A 9712-nucleotide genomic window follows, 5' to 3' on the forward strand; every position below is an offset into this window, starting at 1 on the left:
GAGTTTCTGTAGCTGAAGAGAAAAAGGGAACAGCATTCATAAATCCAGATAATACTTCATACGTCTTTTGGCTCTCGAGATTGTTGCTTCCTAACACTCCAAGATGTCTGATTTTACGAGTAAAGGTAGTGACGAAGCTGGTTCTTCAGTAAGAGAACTTGGACCCGACTGTGGAGCCGAATCATTTTATAGTGAAGTTTCAATTGTGGACTATAAACGGGAGTTGCGTACAGCCAACCACTCTCCAAAACAATCTCATCGCTTCGAATCCTTCTCCGATATTGAAGAAGAAATATTTTTGCAACGCTTTTGAAATGCTAGCGGAGAAAGAACTCGCGATACAAATCGAACTAATTGCCCAATAATAAATCGACGAAGGAGATCTGTTTGAAGAAATCGAAGACGTTGCTTCATCTTCATTACACAACTCTGGTGCTCGAAGACAATGAAGCGAAAGTGGACAGCGATTATCTTCCGGAGGATTACGAGATTAGAGTCATCATCTAGCGAGATGCTCCAGAATTGAATTTCGTACTTTGCACTACCATAATAAATTGTTGTTAGATTTAAGTAGGAAAGAGAAAAGTATCAAGAGAAAGAATCGATCAAGTAACTTGTGCATGTGAAACTACGCTCTTCCTTGCTCGACTGCGGACACTTTGAATAACCTTATAAGTAAGCTTAAATTTTCAGACTCGATTTTCTAGAAAACGTTTGATGGTTGCGCCTTCCAGTTTACATAAGCTGGAATCCTTGACATGCCCTAGACACAGTGCCGATATGAATTAAATTGACAATGGAGAGTTCGTACGGCCCCCTTATAAGCTCTTAGTGTAAAAGCTGGAAGTGACGACACGACTTTGCTGCACCTGGTGTACCGTCTTCCCTACAGGGGCTGTAGTAGACCTGCATTTGCATCCGGGCATCGCGCTCGCTAATAAAGCTGCGGTCACGTGCGCGAGGCGACGTTCCAAAGGCTGTCCCGGCTGCGGCGGCGCCTGGGCTGATTGGCTGGGGCGTCTCCGCCTTGCCGGCTTCTTGTCTCAGCGGGAGAAGGCGGGAGGCGGCAGGTGGGGGCGGAGGTGGGCGGTAAGAGCAGGTGCGGCGCGCGCCTTGTTGGGATGCTCTCCACGGAAGCCGTTGCCCCGGCAACGGCAGACGTGACGTTAGCACGGTTTCCGCGCGACATCGATAAGGCCAGGGACAGATCTCCTTCCCAGACGTAGAAATTCGGATGCGCTCTTCACAGTCTCCTTGGCCGCGTGATACACATCCCTGGAAACGTGGCCGTGACTACCTGTCGCTTGCCTTTTTATGCAGGTTTTCTGAACTTAATTAAAATTATGGCTTGATATTACGTTTTCCTGATCTTTAAGGAAATAATGATTTGTCTTATAAGACACTGGAAACATATAGGTTTTTTCCTTCCTTCTTCGGAATCGACGAGTCTGAAGATATAACTTGATATGAAGTCCGCCCCCGGTAGCTGAGTGGTCAGCGTGACAGAATGTCAAACCTAAGGGCCCGGGTTCGATTCCCGGCTGGGTCGTCCGCAGCTCGTGGTCGTGTGTTAGCGTTCTCGCTTCCTGCGCCCGGGTTCCCGGGTAAGATTCCCGGCGGGGTCAGGGATTTTCTCTGCCTCGTGGTGACTGCGTGTTGTGTGATGTCCTTAGGTTAGTTAGGTTTAAGTAATTCCAAGTTCTAGGGGACTGATGACAATAGATGTTAAGTCCCATAGTGCCCAGAGCCATTTGAACCATTTGAACTGAGTGTTGTGTTGTCCTGATCATCACCATTTCATCGCCATCGACGCGCAAGTCGCCGAAGTGGCGTCAAATCGAAAGACTTGCATCAGGCCAACGGTCTACCCGACGGGAGGCCCTGGTCACACGACTTTATTATTATTATTATTATTACTTGATATGAATACTTGAACAATGATAATTGAAACCTACATCTGTATTGTAACCCAACGTCGTTTACTGAAATTGTAAGTAGGCCGTTTACGTTTTTATGTTGGTAACGCCACGTAGCGCTTAGTATGAAAATCACTGACTGTGCTGTGTGCAATCTGTGACTGGTTTGCATTGTTGGAATATTTGCTATTGTAGTGTTGGGGAGTTGGATGTGAACAGCGCGTAGCGTTGCGCAGTTGGAGGTGAGCCGCCAGCAAAGGTGGATGTGTGGAGAGAGGTGGCAGAAATTTGAGAGCGGACGATCTGGACGTGTGTCCGTCAGAAACAGGATATTTGTAAGACTGGATGTCATGAACTGATATATATTATGCCTTTTGAACACTATTACGGTAAATACATTGTTTGTTCTCCATCAAAATCTTTCATTTGCTAACTATGTCTATCAGTAGTTAGTGCCTTCAGCAGTTTGAATCTTTTATTTAGCTGGCAGTATTGGCGCACGCTGTATTGCAGTAGTTTGAGTAAGGAATATTTTTGTGAGGTAAGTGATTCATGAAAGGTATAGGGTATTGTTAGTCAGGACCATTCTCTTGTAGGGATTATTGAAAGTCAGACTGCGTGGCGCTAAAAATATTGTGTGTCAGTTTAGTGATGATCAGGATAAATAAAGAGAGATATGTCTGAGTACGTTCCGTTTTGCTCAGCTGCTTGAACAACAAATAACGTAGAGGTTTACCAGCACAGTAATTCTTAAATTTTTCTAAGGGGATGTTTCAAAATCATGCTACCAGTTTCTACTCAAAAAGCGTTACTATCAAACCCCAGGCGTAATCTGCCATCGACGTACGAATCACAATGAGAAAGACCAACGGAGCTTTCGAATAGAAACGGTACAACTTCCTTTCTGAAGAACTCCGTTAGTCGTTGTCATTGTGATTCGTACGTCGATGGCAGATTACGCTTGGGGCGTGAAGATGACCTTTTATGCGTCGAAACTGGTAGCATGATGTAAATAAACGACGTTGGAGTGCGATACAGCTGTTTCTTTCAATTATCAATATTTATATACTTCACGCCCGGCTGCTGTACCACTGTCCTCGATGGATTACCAGAGACCTGATATGAAAAGTCTTTATAAATCAGAAAGAAACAATGTTCATTTATAGCATACTGTCCCCACGGCTGATTTTAGAATTGGGGTAGAGAGAAAAGGAAGGTTAGGGTATAACGGTACAGACCGGCCGGTGTGGTCGAGCGGTTCTAGGTGCTTCAGTCTGGAACCGCGCGACCGCTACGGTCGCAGGTTCGAATCCTGCCTCGGGCGTGGATGTGTGTAATGTCTTTCGGTTAGTTAGGCTTAAGTAGTCTAAGATCTATGGGACTGATGACCTCTGATGTTAAGTCCCATAGTGCTCAGAGCCATTTGAACCATTTATAACGGTACAGTCACATTAGTGAGACCACCGATTGTGTTCGACGTCTCTGTGCAATAACCACTCACAGGCGACAGGTGGCAGCACTAGCAGCGGAGGCTATAATGAGCTTGTCGGTGTATGCGGCAAACGCTGCAGTCGTTGAGTAATGCGGAAACGGAGTGATTTGTCTGCTGACCAGACGGGCATGACGATTGGCTTTCAAGTCAAGGGTGGAAGCATTTCCGGAACGGCCAAGTTTATGAACTGATAGTGTGCCACCTTGGTTCCGTGGTTACAGTAGACCAAGCATGGAAAAACGTTGATACTGAAAACCGGCAATGAGGCAATTTTGGTGCACCACGGGCCATAGATGACAAGCGTGAACGGTGGCTGAGGAGATGAGTATGGGCGAACAGACGTGCAAGTGTTGAGCAACCGTGCGCCCAGATGATTGTAGGGTCTAACAACAGTGTCTCGTCAACGACCATTCAGCGAACGTTCCTGCCTACGGGCGCCCCGCAGCTGGCGCCTGCTTCATGCGCCCATGCTCTTCATCAGCGACGAAGGCTGGAATTTGCACGCTGCTATCGAGTGGTGAGATTGGTCTTTTCGAATGAATCACATTTTATGCTCCATGAAAGAGCTGGCTTTGGCGTGTTGCGGCTCGCATTGGTGCTGTTGGTAGGTTGGCATCGTGTAATAGAGATAGTGGCGTCTCGTTTTCTTCTTGTGTTTACTGGCGCCACTGCGTTTGCTAGCGTTGTCTGTCCGCAGCGGTTATCGATACTTAGTACCGTGGTACTATCTTTGGAAGGACGTGAAGTGTTTTCTGGGTCGTAGTGTGTCGGGCGGCTCGGTTGGGATGGAGCAGCAGTGAGGTCCGACAGCGTGAGAACATACCGAGACTGCTGGCGGCACGCAGGCACTACCGAATCGAGGAGGTGTAGTGGCGAGGGCCACAACCTCGTTCTCCACGGGAGCCAGGACGTTTGAGATGAGTGAACATTAACCCAGTAGTGAAACCTTCACTATTTTGAGATCACGCCGTTTGTTCGCTCGTTGCTGCTCGCCGGGTCATTGAGACGAGGAGCAACGAGTGGAGTGTTTGGAGTTGGCGAAATTAATTAGCTGTCCTTCACCTTTTATTATTAAGCATTGAATTCCTTGCGTTCATTGATGAAGTTCCACCAGTGGTATTTTTCTGCCTAGAGTTGAGGTTACTGCCCTGGAGGTTACCTGCCCTAGAGGTTAGCCTATTTTCGCGGCAGTGAACGTTTCCTCGTCTTGCCACTGCTGTCCGGTAAGGAATGTAATTCGACAGCCTCCTTGATTGTGGTTCGGATATTTATTTCTTTTGGACTACTTTCGTGGTAGTGGGTTCTTCTGCTTCTGGATGTTCTAACACTGGATTCAGAAGACGCGGTTCCGCCTTGCCTGGGTTATTCCATCGTTCTGTTGGTTATCAGATGTTAGGTAGATGTTGCAAGAGCGTTGCTCTGCGTTTAAACTGTCACTAGTCTGAGTTGCCATCCGGTTAAGTGAATACAACTCTTGGCTGCCTGTCTCATCGTTTACGAATTTGAGCAACTTTCCCAGGTCGATCCTTGGAGCACTGAGCACTGTCTGAGGCCCACTTCTCTCTTGATTTGATCAGATTGTGATGATTGTCAATAAGGCCTTCAGCTGTGAATGCAATTTTGTCTTAAGAATTTTTAATTAGATATCGTCTCTTAATAGGATTGTCCTTTTTTATAATATTTCAGCAAGGATTTTCTATCTAGGCCTTCAGCCATGAAATTGTTTTGAGTAATTACTATTGTGACCTTCAGCCAACAAATTATTTGAATTCTGGTCAATAAGGCCTTTAGCCGTGAATGCAGTTTGTCTAAAGAATTTTTAATTAGATATTGTCTTAACAGTCAACTGTGGTAATTGTTCCTTATTGTCAATCTTATACGCTATTGGTCCCAAATAGAGTGTATGTGACTTAAAAAAAAAAGAAAAAAAACAGAGAAACTAACGGTAACTGAGTAAGGCACTGTCCACACCGGAATCTGCCTTTTCCCTAAGTAAACGCGTCTCAACGTCTGAAAGGAAACACCCTGCAACCAGGTGTGTGTGTTATGATCTGATGAATTTTTTCGTGGCAATGTGTGGGTCATTCCGTCGTTCTCAAAGTGCTTGTATCCCTGGGAAACATGTCCACCACCACACCCAGTTTGTTCTTCCTTGGCACAATGGTGTCTGCCATCAGGACAATGCAAGATGTCAAACCTCTCACAGGGTACGTGAGTGATTCGAAAAGCTCCAGGATGAGGTTACCGCACACTCCTGGTTACCGAAGTCTGCGTGGCTCCACATCACTATCGGTAACTTCCACAATCTCACTGACTCCTGCACATCTCGCACTGCAGAAGGTGGTTATTCAAACTCTTGACAAGCGGTCGGATTAATGTGACTGGACAGTGTACCACTATTACAGGAGAAAAATTAATATGTTTGCTACAACTGGTGCTCCGCTGTCCTCAACATTCTTAATTATGTGTCTTATTGCGGCAATTGTTAATTACAGTAAATATATTTAAGAAAGGAGACTGCGGTAGAGACGAATTATTTTTATTGTAATTCTTCATTACGGCTGTTTCACTCTCCTTTCTTCCCAATAACTTCTTTCATTCTGTCTCTCTGCAGTTTGCTTCGTTCCTCAATCAAGGTTCTTCTGCACTTGCCTTTTACTTTCTTCCTAAAAACCATCAATTTTATAAATCTTAGTTCTAGTGTTTTCTGTTTTTTGGATATCTTCTTCAAACCTATTCATTAATCTAAGTATTTTTTAGTTTCAGTTATTTTCGTTGGTCTTGTTGTTGAATTTTGGGATATTTGTTGAGTTACTCTCTTTGACTCCATTCATTTTATGTATGCTAAGAATGTTGTACCCTTTTTAATGACTTGTATCTCACAATTTTTGAAGTTCTTTGTTGTCGCTTGACATGTATAGCGCACTTTCACAGTCCCAGAAACAGTACTTCCGAATAACTTATTTCTTGCATTCTCTTCGGTGGTGTAAAGCATTTTTCTGTGTAGAGTTAACGAGGTTTATTACATTGGTTTACGTCTGATCTTCGTATTCATGGAGACCGGTATTTTATTGTAGATGTCCTACAATAATTGATCCGCCGTCTCACATATGTTGTGTTCATGTAAAATATTTTACGTCTTTTCTCGGTTGGTGGAGTGGAGAGTGCGGTGGACAATAGTGTTTGCTGGAATAAGGTTGATTTGTGTTGAAAAAATTCATTAATTTTATCAGCTGAGACCTCACACATTTTCGGTTTCATCTTTTGACACACGTATTGCGGAGCTTCTTGGACACGGCGTCGAGGCTCTCATCGCCGTGGACGAGGGTTGCATCGTTCCTGATCCATCACTACAGGCATAGCGCTTCTTTCGCAACGTTTCTGTAGACGTCGTCGATATCAGAGACCGTATTAGATTTAAGAAGTCTGTAAAGAACATTGATAATGGTTAAATCAGTGTGTGGTGCTGGAAGTCGAACCTGGCACCTTATCCTTCCGCTGGTTAGTGGCCTACCGACTGAGCTATCCAGCTGCAACTCAAGGCCTACTCTCACCTGTTTACTTCCGCCTGTAGCTCGTCTCCGTCTTCCACAGTTTTCAGAAGTTCTCCTACATACTTTGCGGGACTAACATTTCTGGAAGAAAGGAAATAAAATTGTGAGGGCAGACTATGAGTCGTGCTTGGATATCTCAGTCGGTAAAGCACTTTCCCGCGAAAGGCAAAGGACTCAGATTCTAGTCCCGGCCCGGCACAGAATTCCAGTCTCCCAGGAAGTTTCATTTCAGTGCACTCTCGCTGCAGAATGAAAATTTATTCTGCAAACTTTCTTGAAGTTCATAAAGGATGGTATTCAAGTATCAGCCATTTACCCGGTGATTTTCCCACTAAAATCGTACAGATTTAAAATGTTTGTCGTACAGAGCTATGAGCGCATCAGTAAGTTTCACCACGGTGCAGATTCACAAGTTGGACATATGGAAACGAACGTCAACGGTATCGTAGAAAGATAAAGGCTATGTAACACAAACAGGACACTACGCTCAGACAGAACTCGTAATAACTGTAACGTTCATTACGTTGCTAAATTGATATTTAACGAGAACCTCTCGTACAACGTAAACTCCCTTTTGCAGAAGAAGTAAAAGAAACTAATGCTCCGACTTACAGGTCTATACTGCTAACGTGTAAACTTCAACATTATGATGTTCCTGGTGTGTTTGTCGGGGGGGGGGGGGGGAAGAAGGGTGGGGGGGAGGGTTAATAATTGTCTCTTAAAGAATCAGCACATATTCAGAAAGAACTACTCATGGGAAACAGCTTACATTGTTCGCACATGGAATCTCAAAAATAGTGGGTGCATTTGAAGCTTCTGCTTTGCTACATTTTCGAAAGGCGATCAATCCTGTGTAACAGCATATTCTTCCGAGCTATCATTCCTTGCAGTGAAGTACGTCATGTTAAAGTGTCTTGCTTTGTAGCTTGGAGGGAGATTCTCTCCTTTTTTCTGTAGCATGTGTGTAGCTGACATCGCGGACTTGGACATTGAATTGGCTTTGTGTAGGACTGGAACGTGCATTCGCACTTCCTATGAATGTAACCTCCCAGTTCGGCAACACCCTAAGTGACATCCGCACGCATTTGTTATGCACTTTAAAAATATACCTGTATGAGACAACCAGTGATGGAGTCCAAGGTGCTTGCAGACAGGCAACCCCTTGACAGCCTTCCGATGCCGCATGCCGACCAGCAGGCGCCAAGACCAACAGCTTAGCCTGCTTGCAGGCGCCTAGGACGCTCGTCGCGGGCTGTACAGGTACATTTTTAATGTGTGCGACCAAGATGGGTGGGTGACTCTGAGGATGTTGCCAAACTGGGAGGCCTTAAAATTAGATGGATCCTTTGCCGTTTCATTTACGCATGCGTCAATGACGCATACCTCCGTGGTCACGCCACAGGAGGGACCAAAACAGTAGAGCCGGCCAGTGTGGCCGAGCGGTTCTAGGCGCCTAAGTCTGGAACAGCGCGACCGCTACGATCGCAGGTTCGAATCCTGTCTCGGGCATGGATGTGTGTGATGTCCTTATGTTAGTTAGGTTTAAGTAGTTCTAGGTCCTGATGACCTCAGATGTTAAGTCCCATAGCGCTCAGAGCCATTTGAGCCAAAACAGTAGAGCTGAAAAATCGCAAGCACCTTATCTGGTTCCAACCTGTTCACCAGAGCAACAGTTGTAGCCGCACTGCACTCCAGACAGGTGCGATCACGGAGGAGCTGGTCCGAAATGTCCTTAGAGAGGGGTTGAATCGTCTGCGGGTGGTCAGCAGCAAGAAAGATTGTCAACACCGTCATCCTCTTGCTCATCGCACTGCTAACTGTCGTTTTCTAGCACCATATGTGTGGGAGGGAATCTACGCGCCAAATGAATGGGTGGTTTCATTGACGTCTTTTACGATATCCTCTGATGCCTTCTCGTATCCATTCTGGACGACGGTACATCTGAAATGTTTTGTTTGGCCACCCACAGGAAAACCGCTTCATTTCAACTCTGGGAGTCGTGTTCCTTATCTCCATCGTCGGGGCATCGAAAGAAGGCGTGAAATTTGGATAACAGAAGTTTTGACACGCCCTCAATGACGTTCGGCAGAACTGGGGTGAAATGTATCGCCAATTTGACGTTATTAAATCACCTAACACCTCAAGTGAACTTCTGTTCTGGCCTTTTTTTCCAATATGTGCCGACACGTAGCTGTTTTAAGCATCAGTGAGCCCGAAACGACGTCGCAGAACGTCACGCTTTTGTAACATTACAGACGAACGTCTTAGGCTCTTTTGAACCAAAGTTCGAACTTACACGTCGCAACGGGAGACAATTACGGGGTTTCGAAGAAGTGATCCTCGATAATGTTGGGTAGTGTGTAACAACAACGACTCTGTACTATCGTACATACAAGTAATTCTTTTCGTCTGATTTTACGATAAACTTGTGTAATTCAGGTTCTGATTTCATTTCTTTTTGTTTCATGCCATTATGTTAAGAAAACTGTAAATAAGTTTCAATGTGAATATTAATGTTTATGTCAAAGGTCAAGTAATATTGTAATAGAATTGAAATGTTACATATGTTGAAACTGTTGTAAGATGTTTAAATTGTAACTGTGCGTCTAGTGCTTACGTAGGCAATGTGTTAGGATACGTAGAATGCAAAACCTCGGGTGAACACCCGGTCTGTCAGGGAGCGGTAAAAGGTGGATGGCAGGCGACCGCGGGAAAATGCGCACGGGCACTGCACGGTACAACGGGCACAG

The sequence above is a fragment of the Schistocerca americana genome, chromosome 6 (genome assembly GCF_021461395.2).
Source record: "Schistocerca americana isolate TAMUIC-IGC-003095 chromosome 6, iqSchAmer2.1, whole genome shotgun sequence".
Lineage (NCBI taxonomy): Eukaryota > Metazoa > Arthropoda > Insecta > Orthoptera > Acrididae > Schistocerca > Schistocerca americana.